We start from the raw sequence: 16,438 nt of genomic DNA, 5'->3' as shown, positions 1-16,438 counted from the left end.
CAAAGTGTAAAACATGACATTTCCTGTTCCCACTAGGTGGCGCTGTCCCTGGTGTCAAATATGGCAGTTGAAATATGTTCAGGGGTGGAGCCTTATCATATGTGTTCACTTTGGTCAAGGTCAGAAAATGTATGACAAAATGAGAGGCAATAAGATTTTCATGGCGAGTCATCGAAATTCGCCATGGCGCCACGGCCTCATAGTATTGTGAAAACTCAAAAGCTCCGCAATTTAACATGGCACAAGGGTGTAGTTGACACTGTCCAAATTTGAAGGTTATGAAATGAAACCCCAAGGAGGAGTTCGCAAAAGTTCGAGGCATGGAAATGGCAAAATTAGAGCCAAAATGTCACCTTCTCTTCCAAATGGCGGACTTCCTGTTGGGTTTGCGTCAATGGGCCCCCAGACTTTTTTGTTCGTCTTGGCATGATACACATGTGTGCCAAATTTCATACATGTAGCTGAAACGATGTGGTCGTAGGGCTGCATTTAACAAGGCATAGGTGGCGCTGTAGAGCCATTTCCCAGTGCTCATATGTAAAACCATTAAAATACAAAATTTTTCACCAGACCTGGCATGTGTGCAAAATTTCATGAGTTTTTGAGCATGTTTAGGCCCTCAAAAAGGCCCTTGTTTGGGGTGAATAATAATAATAATAATAATAATAATAATAATAATTAAAGCTGCAAGCAGCGTTATGAGGGCCCTCGCACCCCCGGCACGTCGAGCCACTGCCAACACCTCAAACCGGCACGTCCGATGTGATGTCACATTGATGGATTTCATGCTTTTAATCACCAGCTAACATTTCATCTTATTCAACCAGGATTATAGTCATGCCACTAGGTGGCGCTCTAACCATTATTGACAAATAGCATAACAAACATTTCCAAGCTCGAGTCTCATCACACCTGCGACCTTTGGGAGAGATTGGACATTGTGTTTTTTAGTGACAGCAGATTACTGCTTTTTGCGAGTGATTGAAACTCTACGTGCCGCCATGACCACCCCGTTTCCCTGAACGGAAAAAGCTTCGCAATTTAACATCACAAAGGTCTTTAGATTCTACACACTGAAGAATGCTTCAATATGATGAAATCCCTTGGAGGAGTTCGTCAAAGTATGAGGCCTGAAAAGGGGGGAAAATGTCATCAAAATTGCACATTAATTTTAAAATGGCTGACTTCCTGTTGGATTTGGGATATTGCTCCAAGAGACTTTTTTGTACATCTTGATATCTTACACAAGCTTACCAAGTGTCAGACTCATAGATGAAACACAGAGCAGGGGCTGATGTTTTGAAATATTGTAGGGGGCGCTGTGGAGCCATTTTGCGCTATTCAAGGAAAATGGTTACATAACAACAATGCCTTCATCACATTGGAGGTGTGTGCCAAATTACAAGCCTCTATAAACTTGCCAAGACCCTCAAAAGCCACTTCATCTTTCATGATGAACCGCGTTGCCACCAGGGTGCGCCGTTCAGTTTAAAGTCACAATTTTTGCACTGAAGCATCACGAGGGACTGATGGTGATATTCACCGCTTTTGAGGTGGCCACGATGAACCTGTGAAAATCAGTACAACAAAGTTAAAGCCATGACATTTCCTGTTGCCACTAGGTGGCGCTGTCCGTATTTCCGACAATGGGCATATCAATCTGTTCAGGGCAGGTCTGACATCATGCCTGTAAAGTCTGGTACTGATCAGACTGGATTTCATTGAGTTATACTAATTTGTTTCTTCATGGCGTGACATCAAAGTTCGCCATGCTGCTGGGGTCACACCCTTTCGTGAAAAGTCACAGTTTTCACTATAACCCAAGACCAACTCCTTAAGGCTTTCCTGGAGAAATTTGAGGCTGCAGATGTCACCCATCACAATACTGTACCCCAAAGTGTAAAACATGACATTTCCTGTTCCCACTAGGTGGCGCTGTCCTTGATGTCAAATATGGCAGTTGAAATATGTTCAGGGGTGGAGCCTTATCATATGTGTGCTCTTTGGTCCAGATCGGAACATGTATGACAGAATGAGAGGCAATAAGATTTTCATGGCGAGTCATCAAAATTCGCCATGGCGCCACGGCCTCATACTATTGTGAAAACTCAAAAGCTCCGCAATTTAACATGGCACAAGGGTGTAGTTGACACTGTCCAAATTTGAAGCTTATAGGACCAAATCCCAAGGAGGAGTTCGTTAAAGTTCGAGGCATGGAAATGGCAAAATTAGAGCCAAAATGTCACCTTCTCTTCCAAATGGCGGACTTCCTGTTGGGTTTGCGTCAATGGGCCCACTGACTTTTTTGTTCGTCTTGGCATGATACACATGTGTGCCAAATTTCATACATGTAGCTCAAACCATGTGGTCGTAGGGCTGCATTTAACAAGGCATAGGTGGCGCTCTAGAGCCATTTCCCAGTGCTCATAAGTAAAACCATTAAAATACAAAATTTTTCACCAGACCTGGCATGTGTGCAAAATTTCATGAGTTTTTGAGCATGTTTAGGCCCTCAAAAAGGCCCTTGTTTGGGGTGAATAATAATAATAATAATAATAATAATAATAATAATAAGAAACGGAGCAGATACAATAGGGCCTTCGCACTCTCAGTGCTCGGGCCCTAATAATAAGAAACGGAGCAGATACAATAGGGCCTTCGCACTCTCAGTGCTCGGGCCCTAATAATAATAATAATAATTAAAGCTGCAAGCAGCGTTATGAGGGCCCTCGCACCCCCGGCGTGTCGAGCCACGCCCAACACCTAAAACCAGCACCTCCGATCTCATGTCACATTGATGGAATTCATGCATTTAACCACCAGCTAACAATTCAACTCATTCATTCATGATTTGTTAGTCGTTCCAATAGGTGGCGCTCTAACCCTTATGCACAAATGGCATAACAAACGTTTCCGAGCTCGAGTCTCATCACGCCTATGAGCTTTGGGAGAGATTGGACATTGTGTTTTTGAGTGACAGCAGATTACTGCTTTTTGGCGAGTGATTGAAACTCTACGTGCCGCCATGACCACCCCATTTCCTTGAACGTAAAAAGCTTCGCAATTTAACATCACAAAGGTCTTTAGATTCCACACACTGGAGAATGGTTTAATATGATGAAATCCCTTGGAGGAGTTCGTCAAAGTATGAAGCCTGAAAAGAGGGGAAAATGTCGCCAAAATTGCACATTAATTTTAAAATGGCTGACTTCCTGTTGGATTTGGGATATTGCTCCAAGAGACTTTTTTGTACATCTTGATATTTTCCATAAGCTTACCAGGTTTCAGACTCATAGATGAAACACAGAGCAGGGGCTGTTGTTTTGAAATTTTGTAGGGGGCGCTGTGGAGCAATTTCGCGCTATTCAATGAAAATGATCACATGACAACAAAGCCTTCATCCACTTGGAGGTGTGGGCCAAATTTCAAGCCTCTATAAACTTGCCAAGCCCCTCAAAAGCCACTTCATCTTTCATGTTGAACAGCGTTGCCACCAGGGTGCGCCGTTCAGTTTAAACTCACAATTTTTGCACTGAAGCATCACGAGGGACTGATGGTGATATTCACCGCTTTTGAGGTGGCCAAGATGAACCTGTGAAAATCAGTACAACAAAATTAAAGCCATGACATTTCCTGTTGCCACTAGGTGGCGCTGTCCGTATTTCCGACAATGGGCACATCAATCTGTTCAGGGCGGGTCTGACATCATGCCTGTAAAGTCTGGTACTGATCAGACTGGATTTCATTGAGTTATACTAATTTGTTTCTTCATGGCGTGACATCAAAGTTCGCCACGCCGCTGGGGTCACACCCTTTTGCGAAAAGTCACAGTTTTCACTGTAACCCAAGACCAACTCCTTACGCCTTTCCTGGAGAAATTTGAGGCTGCAGATGTCACCCATCACTATACTGTACCCCAAAGTGTAAAACATGACATTTCCTGTTCCCACTAGGTGGCGCTGTCCTTGATGTCAAATATGGCAGTTGAAATATGTTCAGGGGTGGAGCCTTATCATATGTGTGCTCTTTGGTCCAGATCGGAACATGTATGACAGAATGAGAGGCAATAAGATTTTCATGGCGAGTCATCGAAATTCGCCATGGCGCCACGGCCTCATGGTATTGTGAAAACTCAAAAGCTCCGCAATTTAACATGGCACAAGGGTGTAGTTGACACTGACCAAATATGAAGGTTATGAAATGAAACCCCAAGGAGGAGTTCGCAAAAGTTCGAGGCATGGAAATGGCAAAATTAGAGCCAAAATGTCACCTTCTCTTCCAAATGGCGGACTTCCTGTTGGGTTTGCGTCAATGGGCCCACAGACTTTTTTGTTCGTCTTGGCATGATACACATGTGTGCCAAATTTCATACATGTAGCTCAAACGATGTGGTCGTAGGGCTGCATTTAACAAGGCATAGGTGGCGCTCTAGAGCCATTTCCCAGTGCTCATATGTAAAACCATTAAAATACAAAATTTTTCACCAGACCTGGCATGTGTGCAAAATTTCATGAGTTTTTGAGCATGTTTAGGCCCTCAAAAAGGCCCTTGTTTCGCCTGAATAATAATAATAATAATAATAATAATAATAAGAAACGGAGCAGATACAATAGGGCCTTCGCACTCTCGGTGCTCGGGCCCTAATAATAATAAGAAACGGAGCAGATACAATAGGGCCTTCGCACTCTCAGTGCTCGGGCCCTAATTAAAGCTGCAAGCAGCGTTATGAGGGCCCTCGCACCCCCGGCGTGTCGAGCCACGCCCAACACCTAAAACCAGCACGTCCGATGTGATGTCACATTGATGGAATTCATGCATTTAACCACCAGCTAACATTTCATCTCATTGAACCATGATTATAGTCGTCCCAATAGGTGGCGCTCTAACTATTACCGACAAATGGCATACCAAACATTTCCGAGCTCGAGTCTCATCACACCTGAGACGTTTGGGAGAGATTGGACATTGTGTTTTTGAGTGACAGCAGATTACTGCTTTTTGGAGAGTGATTCAAACTCCACGTGCCGCCATGACCACCCCGTTTCCCTGAACGTAAAAAGCTTCGCAATTTAACATCACAAAGGTCTTTAGATTCCACACACAGGAGATTGGTTCAATATGATGAAATCCCTTGGAGGAGTTCGTCAAAGAACAATGCCTGGAAAGAGGGGAAAATGTCTCCAAAATTACACATTAATTTTAAAATGGCTGAGTTCCTGTTGGATTTGGGATATTGCTCCAAGAGACTTTTTTGTACATCCTGATATCTCCTATAAGCTTAACAGGTTTCAGACTCATACATAAAACACAGAGCTGGGGCTGATGTTTTGAAATTTTGTAGGGGGCGCTGTGGAGCCATTTTGCGCTATTCAATGAAAATGGTTACATAACAACAATGCCTTCATCCATTTGGAGGTGTGTGCCAAATTTCAAGCCTCTATAAACTTGCCAAGACCCTCAAAAGCCACTTCATTTTTCATGGTGAACAGCGTTGCCACCAGGGTGCACCGTTCAGTATAAAGTCACAATTTTCGCACTGCAGCATCATGAAGGACTGACGGTGACATTCACCGCTTTTGAGGTATCCACAATGAACCTGTGAAAATCAGTACAACAAAGTGTAAGACATGACATTTCCTGTTCCCACTAGGTGGCGCTCTTCATATTCCTGACAATGGGCACATCAATTTGTTCAGGGCGGGTCTGATATCATGCCTGTAAAGTCTGGTACTAATCAGACTGGATTTCATGGAGTTATACTAATTTGTTTCTTCATGGCGTGACATCAAAGTTCGCCATGCCGCTGGTGTCACACCCTTTTGCGAAAAGTCACAGTTTTCACTGTAACCCAAGACCAACTCCTTAAGGCTTTCCTGGAGAAATTTGAGGCTGCAGATGTCACCCATCACAATACTGTACCCCAAAGTGTAAAACATGACATTTCCTGTTCCCACTAGGTGGCGCTGTCCCTGATGTAAAATATGGCAGTTGAAATATGTTCAGGGGTGGAGCCTTATCATATGTGTTCACTTTGGTCAAGGTCAGAAAATCTATGACAGAATGAGAGGCAATAAGATTTTCATGGCGAGTCATCGAAATTCGCCATGGCGCCACGGCCTCATAGTATTGTGAAAACTCAAAAGCTCCGCAATTTCACATGGCATAAGGGTGTAGTTGGCACTGACCAAATATGAAGGTTATGAAATCAAACCCCAAGGAGGAGTTCGTCAACGTTCGAGGCATGGAAATGGTAAAATCAGAGCCAAAATGTCACCTTCAATCCAAAATGGCGGACTTCCTGTTGGGTTTAGGACATTGCCATAATAGACTTTTTTGTTCGACTCTGAACATTATATAGGTCTACCGACTTTCAAACATGTAGGTCATACCCATACCGGGGGCTCGCATTTTTCATTTTTCTAGGTGGCGCTACTGAGCTAATTTTCCCTGGCCATATCTGAGAACATTAAAATACGTAAATTTTCACCAGACCTGACGCGTGTGCAAAATTTCATGAGTTTTCGAGCATGTTTAGGCCCTCAAACGGCCAATTCATTTGCCGAAATAATAATAATAATAATAATAATAATAATAATTAAAGCTGCAAGCAGCGTTACGAGGGCCCTCGCACCCCCGGCGCGTCGAGCCAAGCCCAACACCTAAAACCAGCACCTCCGATCTGACGTTTGGGAGAGATTGGACATTGTGTTTTTGAGTGACAGCAGATTACTGCTTTTTGGCGAGTGATTCAAACTCTAAGTGCCACCATAACCACCCCGTTTCACTGAACGTAAAAAGCTTCGCAATTTAACATCACAAAGGTCTTTAGATTCCACACACTGGAGATTGGTTCAATATGATGAAATCCCTTGGAGGAGTTCGTCAAAGAACGGTGGCTGGAAAGAGGGGAAAATGTCACAAAAATTACACATTAATTTTAAAATGGCTGACTTCCTGTTGGATTTGGGATATTGCTCTAAGAGACTTTTTTGTACATCTTAATATCTCCTATAAGCTTACCAGGTTTCAGACTCATACATAAAACACAGAGAAGGGGCTGTGGTTTTGAATGTTTGTAGGGGGCGCTGTGGAGCCATTTCGCACTATTCAATGAAAATGATCACATGCCAACAAAGCCTTCATCCATTTGGAGGTGTGTGCCAAATTTCAAGCCTCTATAAACTTGCCAAGCCCCTCAAAAGCCACTTCATCTTTCATGGTGAACCGCGTTGCCACCAGGGTGCGGCGTTCAGTTTAAAGTCACAATTTTTGCACTGAAGCATCACAAGGGACTGATGGTGACATTCACCGCTTTTGAGGTGGCCACGATCAACCTGTGAAAATCAGTACAACAAAATTAAAGCCATGACATTTCCTGTTCCCACTAGGTGGCGCTGTCCGTATTCCCGACAATGGGCACATCAATCTGTTCAGGGCGGGTCTGACATCATGCCTGTAAAGTCTGGTACTGATCAGACTGGATTTCATTGAGTTATACTAATTTGTTTCTTCATGGCGTGACATCAAAGTTCGCCATGCTGCTGGGGTCACACCCTTTTGCGAAAACTCACAGTTTTCACTGTAACCCAAGACCAACTCCTTAAGGCTTTTCTGGAGAAATTTGAGGCTGCAGATGTCACCCATCACTATACTGTACCCCAAAGTGTAAAACATGACATTTCCTGTTCCCACTAGGTGGCGCTGTCCTTGATGTCAAATATGGCAGTTGAAATATGTTCAGGGGTGGAGCCTTATCATATGTGTTCACTTTGGTCCAGATCGGAACATGTATGACAGAATGAGAGGCAATAAGATTTTCATGGCGAGTCATCGAAATTCGCCGTGGCGCCACGGCCTCACCGTATTGTGAAAACTCAAAAGCTCCGCAATTTAACATGGCACAAGGGTGTAGTTGGCACTGACCAAATATGAAACTTATACGACCAATTTCCAAGGAGGAGTTCGTTAAAGTTCGAGGCATGGAAATGGCAAAATTAGAGCCAAAATGTCACCTTCTCTTCCAAATGGCGGACTTCCTGTTGGGTTTGCGTCAATGGGCCCACAGACTTTTTTGTTCGTCTTGGCATGATACACATGTGTGCCAAATTTCATACATGTAGCTCAAACGATGTGGTCGTAGGGCTGCATTTAACAAGGCATAGGTGGCGCTGTAGAGCCATTTCCCAGTGCTCATATGTAAAACCATTAAAATACAAAATTTTTCACCAGACCTGGCATGTGTGCAAAATTTCATGAGTTTTTGAGCATGTTTAGGCCCTCAAAAAGGCCCTTGTTTTGCCTGAATAATAATAATAATAATAATTAAAGCTGCAAGCAGCGTTATGAGGGCCCTCGCACCCCCGGCACGTCGAGCCACTGCCAACACCTCAAACCGGCACGTCCGATGTGATGTCCCATTGATGGATTTCATGCTTTTAATCACCAGCTAACATTTCATCGTATTCAACCAGGATTATAGTCATGCCACTAGGTGGCGCTCTAACTATTATTGACAAATAGCATAACAAACATTTCCAAGCTCGAGTCTCATCGCACCTGCGACCTTTGGGAGAGATTGGACATTGTGTTTTTTAGTGACAGCAGATTACTGCTTTTTGCGAGTGATTGAAACTCTACGTGCCGCCATGACCACCCCGTTTCCCTGAACGGAAAAAGCTTCGCAATTTAACATCACAAAGGTCTTTAGATTCTACACACTGAAGAATGCTTCAATATGATGAAATCCCTTGGAGGAGTTCGTCAAAGTATGAGGCCTGAAAAGGGGGGAAAATGTCATCAAAATTACACATTAATTTTAAAATGGCTGACTTCCTGTTGGATTTGGGATATTGCTCCAAGAGACTTTTTTGTACACCTTGATATCTTACACAAGCTTACCAAGTGTCACACTCATAGATGAAACACAGAGCAGGGGCTGATGTTTTGAAATATTGTAGGGGGCGCTGTGGAGCCATTTTGCGCTATTCAAGGAAAATGGTTACATAACAACAATGCCTTCATCCATTTGGAGGTGTGTGCCAAATTTCAAGCCTCTATAAACTTTCCAAGCCCCTCAAAAGCCACTTCATCTTTCATGATGAACCGCGTTGCCACCAGGGTGCGCCGTTCAGTTTAAAGTCACAATTTTTGCACTGAAGCATCACGAGGGACTGATGGTGATATTCACCGCTTTTGAGGTGGCCACGATCAACCTGTGAAAATCAGTACAACAAAGTTAAAGCCATGACATTTCCTGTTGCCACTAGGTGGCGCTGTCCGTATTTCCGACAATGGGCATATCAATCTGTTCAGGGCGGGTCTGACATCATGCCTGTAAAGTCTGGTACTGATCAGACTGGATTTCATTGAGTTATACTAATTTGTTTCTTCATGGCGTGACATCAAAGTTCGCCATGCTGCTGGGGTCACACCCTTTTGCGAAAAGTCACAGTTTTCACTGTAACCCAAGACCAACTCCTTAAGGCTTTCCTGGAGAAATTTGAGGCTGCAGATGTCACCCATCACAATACTGTACCCCAAAGTGTAAAACATGACATTTCCTGTTCCCACTAGGTGGCGCTGTCCTTGATGTCAAATATGGCAGTTGAAATATGTTCAGGGGTGGAGCCTTATCATATGTGTGCTCTTTGGTCCAGATCGGAACATGTATGACAGAATGAGAGGCAATAAGATTTTCATGGCGAGTCATCAAAATTCGCCATGGCGCCACGGCCTCATACTATTGTGAAAACTCAAAAGCTCCGCAATTTAACATGGCACAAGGGTGTAGTTGACACTGTCCAAATTTGAAGCTTATAGGACCAAATCCCAAGGAGGAGTTCGTTAAAGTTCGAGGCATGGAAATGGCAAAATTAGAGCCAAAATGTCACCTTCTCTTCCAAATGGCGGACTTCCTGTTGGGTTTGCGTCAATGGGCCCACAGACTTTTTTGTTCGTCTTGGAATGATACACATGTGTGCCAAATTTCATACATGTAGCTCAAACCATGTGGTCGTAGGGCTGCATTTAACAAGGCATAGGTGGCGCTCTAGAGCCATTTCCCAGTGCTCATAAGTAAAACCATTAAAATACAAAATTTTTCACCAGACCTGGCATGTGTGCAAAATTTCATGAGTTTTTGAGCATGTTTAGGCCCTCAAAAAGGCCCTTGTTTGGGGTGAATAATAATAATAATAATAATAATAATAATTAAAGCTGCAAGCAGCGTTATGAGGGCCCTCGCACCCCCGGCACGTCGAGCCACTGCCAACACCTCAAACCAGCACGTCCGATGTGATGTCACATTGATGGATTTCATGCTTTTAATCACCAGCTAACATTTCATTTTATTCAACCAGGATTATAGTCATGCCACTAGGTGGCACTCTAACCATTATTGACAAATAGCATAACAAACATTTCCAAGCTCGAGTCTCATCACACCTGCGACCTTTGGGAGAGATTGGACATTGTGTTTTTTAGTGACAGCAGATTACTGCTTTTTGCGAGTGATTGAAACTCTACGTGCCGCCATGACCACCCCGTTTCCCTGAACGGAAAAAGCTTCGCAATTTAACATCACAAAGGTCTTTAGATTCTACACACTGAAGAATGCTTCAATATGATGAAATCCCTTGGAGGAGTTCGTCAAAGTATGAGGCCTGAAAAGGGGGGAAAATGTCATCAAAATTACACATTAATTTTAAAATGGCTGACTTCCTGTTGGATTTGGGATATTGCTCCAAGAGACTTTTTTGTACATCTTGATATCTTACACAAGCTTACCAAGTGTCAGACTCATAGATGAAACACAGAGCAGGGGCTGATGTTTTGAAATATTGTAGGGGGCGCTGTGGAGCCATTTTGCGCTATTCAAGGAAAATGGTTACATAACAACAATGCCTTCATCCATTTGGAGGTGTGTGCCAAATTTCAAGCCTCTATAAACTTTCCAAGCCCCTCAAAAGCCACTTCATCTTTCATGATGAACCGCGTTGCCACCAGGGTGCGCCGTTCAGTTTAAAGTCACAATTTTTGCACTGAAGCATCACGAGGGACTGATGGTGATATTCACCGCTTTTGAGGTGGCCACGATCAACCTGTGAAAATCAGTACAACAAAGTTAAAGCCATGACATTTCCTGTTGCCACTAGGTGGCGCTGTCCGTATTTCCGACAATGGGCATATCAATCTGTTCAGGGCGGGTCTGACATCATGCCTGTAAAGTCTGGTACTGATCAGACTGGATTTCATTGAGTTATACTAATTTGTTTCTTCATGGCGTGACATCAAAGTTCGCCATGCTGCTGGGGTCACACCCTTTCGTGAAAAGTCACAGTTTTCACTGTAACCCAAGACCAACTCCTTAAGGCTTTCCTGGAGAAATTTGAGGCTGCAGATGTCACCCATCACAATACTGTACCCCAAAGTGTAAAACATGACATTTCCTGTTCCCACTAGGTGGCGCTGTCCCTTACGTCAAATATGGCACTTGAAATATGTTCAGGGGTGGAGCCTTATCATATGTGTTCACTTTGGTCAAGGTCAGAAAATGTATGACAAAATGAGAGGCAATAAGATTTTCATGGCGAGTCATCGAAATTCGCCATGGCGCCACGGCCTCATAGTATTGTGAAAACTCAAAAGCTCCGCAATTTAACATGGCACAAGGGTGTAGTTGACACTGACCAAATATGAAGGTTATGAAATCAAACCCCAAGGAGGAGTTCGCAAAAGTTCGAGGCATGGAAATGACAAAATTAGAGCCAAAATGTCACCTTCTCTTCCAAATGGCGGACTTCCTGTTGGGTTTGCGTCAATGGGCCCACTGACTTTTTTGTTCGTCTTGGCATGATACACATGTGTGCCAAATTTCATACATGTAGCTCAAACGATGTGGTCGTAGGGCTGCATTTAACAAGGCATAGGTGGCGCTCTAGAGCCATTTCCCAGTGCTCATATGTAAAACCATTAAAATACAAAATTTTTCACCAGACCTGGCATGTGTGCAAAATTTCATGAGTTTTTGAGCATGTTTAGGCCCTCAAAAAGGCCCTTGTTTCGCCTGAATAATAATAATAATAATAATTAAAGCTGCAAGCAGCGTTATGAGGGCCCTCGCACCCTGGCGTGTCGAGCCACGCCCAACACCTAAAACCAGCACGTCCAATGTGATGTCACATTGATGGAATTCATGCATTTAACCACCAGCTAACATTTCATCTCATTGAACCATGATTATAGTCGTCCCACTAGGTGGCGCTCTAACTATTACTGACAAATGGCATAACAAACATTTCCGAGCTCGAGTCTCATCACACCTGCGACGTTTGGGAGAGATTGGATATTGTGTTTTTGAGTGACAGCAGATTACTGCTTTTTGGCGAGTGATTGAAACTCTACGTGCCGCCATGACCACCCCGTTTCCCTGAACGTAAAAAGCTTCGCAATTTAACATCACAAAGGTCTTTAGATTCCACAAACTTCAGATCGGTCCAATCTGATGAAATCCCTTGGAGGAGTTCGTCAAAGTATGAAGCCTGAAAAGAGGGGAAAATGTCGCCAAAATTGCACATGAATTTTAAAATGGCTGACTTCCTGTTGGATTTGGGATATTGCTCCAAGAGACTTTTTTGTACATCTTAATATCTTCCATGAGCTTACCAAGTTTCAGACTCATAGATAAAACACAGAGCAGGGGCTGATATTTTGAAACTTTGTAGGGGGCGCTGTGGAGCAATTTCGCGCTATTCAATGAAAATGATCACATGACAACAAAGCCTTCATCCATTTGGGGGTGTGTGCCAAATTTCAAGCCTCTATAAACTTTCCAAGCCCCTCAAAAGCCACTTCATCTTTCATGGTGAACCGCGTTGCCACCAGGGTGCGCCGTTCAGTGTAAAGTCACAATTTTTGCACTGAAGCATCACGAGGGACTGATGGTGATATTCACCGCTTTTGAGGTGGCCACGATGAACCTGTGAAAATCAGTACAACAAAATTAAAGCCATGACATTTCCTGTTGCCACTAGGTGGCGCTGTCCGTATTTCCGACAATGGGCACGTCAATCTGTTCAGGGCGGGTCTGACATCATGCCTGTAAAGTCTGGTACTGATCAGACTGGATTTCATTGAGTTATACTAATTTGTTTCTTCATGGCGTGACATCAAAGTTCACCATGCTGCTGGGGTCACACCCTTTTGCGAAAAGTCACAGTTTTCACTGTAACCCAAGACCAACTCCTTAAGGCTTTCCTGGAGAAATTTGAGGCTGCAGGTGTCACCCATCACTATACTGTACCCCAAAGTGTAAAACATGACATTTCCTGTTCCCACTAGGTGGCGCTGTCCCTGGTGTCAAATATGGCAGTTGAAATATGTTCAGGGGTGGAGCCTTATCATATGTGTTCACTTTGGTCAAGGTCAGAAAATGTATGACAAAATGAGAGGCAATAAGATTTTCATGGCGAGTCATCGAAATTCGCCATGGCGCCACGGCCTCATAGTATTGTGAAAACTCAAAAGCTCCGCAATTTAACATGGCCCAGGTGTGTAGTTGACACTGACCAAAGATGAAGCTTATACAACCAAATCCCAAGGAGGAGTTCGCAAAAGTTCGAGGCATGGAAATGGCAAAATTAGAGCCAAAATGTCACCTTCTCTTCCAAATGGCGGACTTCCTGTTGGGTTTGCATCAATGGGCCCACAGACTTTTTTGTTCGACTCGGCATGATACACATGTGTGCCAAATTTCATACATGTAGCTGAAACGATGTGGTCGTAGGGCTGCATTTAACAAGGCATAGGTGGCGCTGTAGAGCCATTTCCCAGTGCTCATATGTAAAACCATTAAAATACAAAATTTTTCACCAGACCTGGCATGTGTGCAAAATTTCATGAGTTTTTGAGCATGTTTAGGCCCTCAAAAAGGCCCTTGTTTGGGGTGAATAATAATAATAATAATAATAATAATAATAATAATAATAATAAGAAACGGAGCAGATACAATAGGGCCTTCGCACTCTCGGTGCTCGGGCCCTAATAATTAAAGCTGCAAGCAGCGTTATGAGGGCCCTCGCACCCCCGGCGCGTCGAGCCACGCCCAACACCTAAAACCAGCACGTCCGATCTGATGTCACATTGATGGAATTCATGCATTTAACCACCAGTTAACATTTCATTTGCTTCAACCATGAGTATAGTCGTCCCACTAGGTGGCGCTCTAACCATTATGTACAAATGGCATAACAAACATTTCCGAGCTCGAGTCTCATCACGCCTATGAGCTTTGGGAGAGATTGGACATTGTGTTTTTGAGTGACAGCAGATTACTGCTTTTTGGCGATTGATGCAAACTCTAAGTGCCACCATAACCACCCCGTTTCACTGAACGTAAAAAGCTTCGCAATTTAACATCACAAAGGTCTTTAGATTCCACACACTGGAGATTGGTTCAATATGATGAAATCCCTTGGAGGAGTTCGTCAAAGAACGGTGCCTGGAAAGAGGGGAAAATGTTGCCAAAATTACACATTAATTTTAAAATGGCTGACTTCCTGTTGGATTTGGGATATTGCACCAAGAGACTTTTTTGTACATCGTGATATCTCCTATACGCTTACCAGGTTTCAGAATCATACATAGAACACAGAGCAGGGGCTGTGGTTTTGAAATTTTGTAGGGGGCGCTGTGGAGCAATTTCGCGCTATTTTTTGAAAATGATCACATGCCAACAAAGCCTTCATCCATTTGGAGGTGTGTGCCAAATTTCAAGCCTAAACTTGCCAAGACCCTCAAAAGCCACTTCATCTTTCATGTTGAACAGCATTGCCACCAGGGTGCGCCGTTCAGTTTAAACTCACAATTTTTGCACTGAAGCATCACGAGGGACTGATGGTGATATTCACCGCTTTTGAGGTGGCCAAGATGAACCTGTGAAAATCAGTACAACAAAATTAAAGCCATGACATTTCCTGTTGCCACTAGGTGGCGCTGTCCGTATTTCCGACAATGGGCACATCAATCTGTTCAGGGCGGGTCTGACATCATGCCTGTAAAGTCTGGTACTGATCAGACTGGATTTCATTGAGTTATACTAATTTGTTTCTTCATGGCGTGACATCAAAGTTCGCCATGCTGCTGGGGTCACACCCTTTCGCGAAAACTCACAGTTTTCACTGTAACCCAAGACCAACTCCTTAAGGCTTTCCTGGAGAAATTTGAGGCTGCAGATGTCACCCATCACTATACTGTACCCCAAAGTGTAAAACATGACATTTCCTGTTCCCACTAGGTGGCGCTGTCCTTGATGTCAAATATGGCAGTTGAAATATGTTCAGGGGTGGAGCCTTATCATATGTGTGCTCTTTGGTCCAGATCGGAACATGTATGACAGAATGAGAGGCAATAAGATTTTCATGGCGAGTCATCAAAATTCGCCATGGCGCCACGGCCTCATACTATTGTGAAAACTCAAAAGCTCCGCAATTTAACATGGCACAAGGGTGTAGTTGACACTGTCCAAATTTGAAGCTTATAGGACCAAATCCCAAGGAGGAGTTCGTTAAAGTTCGAGGCATGGAAATGGCAAAATTAGAGCCAAAATGTCACCTTCTCTTCCAAATGGCGGACTTCCTGTTGGGTTTGCGTCAATGGGCCCCCAGACTTTTTTGTTCGTCTTGGCATGATACACATGTGTGCCAAATTTCATACATGTAGCTCAAACGATGTGGTCGTAGGGCTGCATTTAACAAGGCATAGGTGGCGCTGTAGAGCCATTTCCCAGTGCTCATATGTAAAACCATTAAAATACAAAATTTTTCACCAAACCTGGCATGTGTGCAAAATTTCATGAGTTTTTGAGCATGTTTAGGCCCTCAAAAAGGCCCTTGTTTGGGGTGAATAATAATAATAATTAAAGCTGCAAGCAGCGTTATGAGGGCCCTCGCACCCCCGGCGCCTCCAGCCACGCCCAACACCTAAAACCAGCACGTCCGATCTGATGTCACATTGATGGAATTCATGCATTTAACCACCAGCTAACATTTCAACTCATTCATTCATGATTAGTTAGTCGTTCCACTAGGTGGCGCTCTAACCATTATGTACAAATGGCATAACAAACACTTCCGAGCTCGAGTCTCATCACACCTGAGAGGTTTGGGAGAGATTGGACATTGTGTTTTTGAGTGACAGCAGATTACTGCTTTTTGGCAAGTGATTCAAACTCTAAGTGCCACCATAACCACCCCGTTTCACTGAACGTAAAAAGCTTCGCAATTTAACATCACAAAGGTCTTTAGATTCCACACACTGGAGATTGGTTCAATATGATGAAATCCCTTGGAGGAGTTCGTCAAAGAACGGTGCCTGGAAAGAGGGGAAAATGTTGCCAAAATTACACATTAATTTTAAAATGGCTGACTTCCTGTTGGATTTG

Source organism: Copadichromis virginalis, linkage group LG8, assembly GCF_057382275.1.
Source record: "Copadichromis virginalis isolate Kocher_CV1m ecotype Utaka linkage group LG8, C_Virginalis_male_GT1.1, whole genome shotgun sequence".
Taxonomy (NCBI): Eukaryota; Metazoa; Chordata; class Actinopteri; order Cichliformes; family Cichlidae; genus Copadichromis; species Copadichromis virginalis.
The sequence above is the reverse complement of the archived record's forward strand: the minus strand, read 5'-3'. Positions refer to the sequence as shown.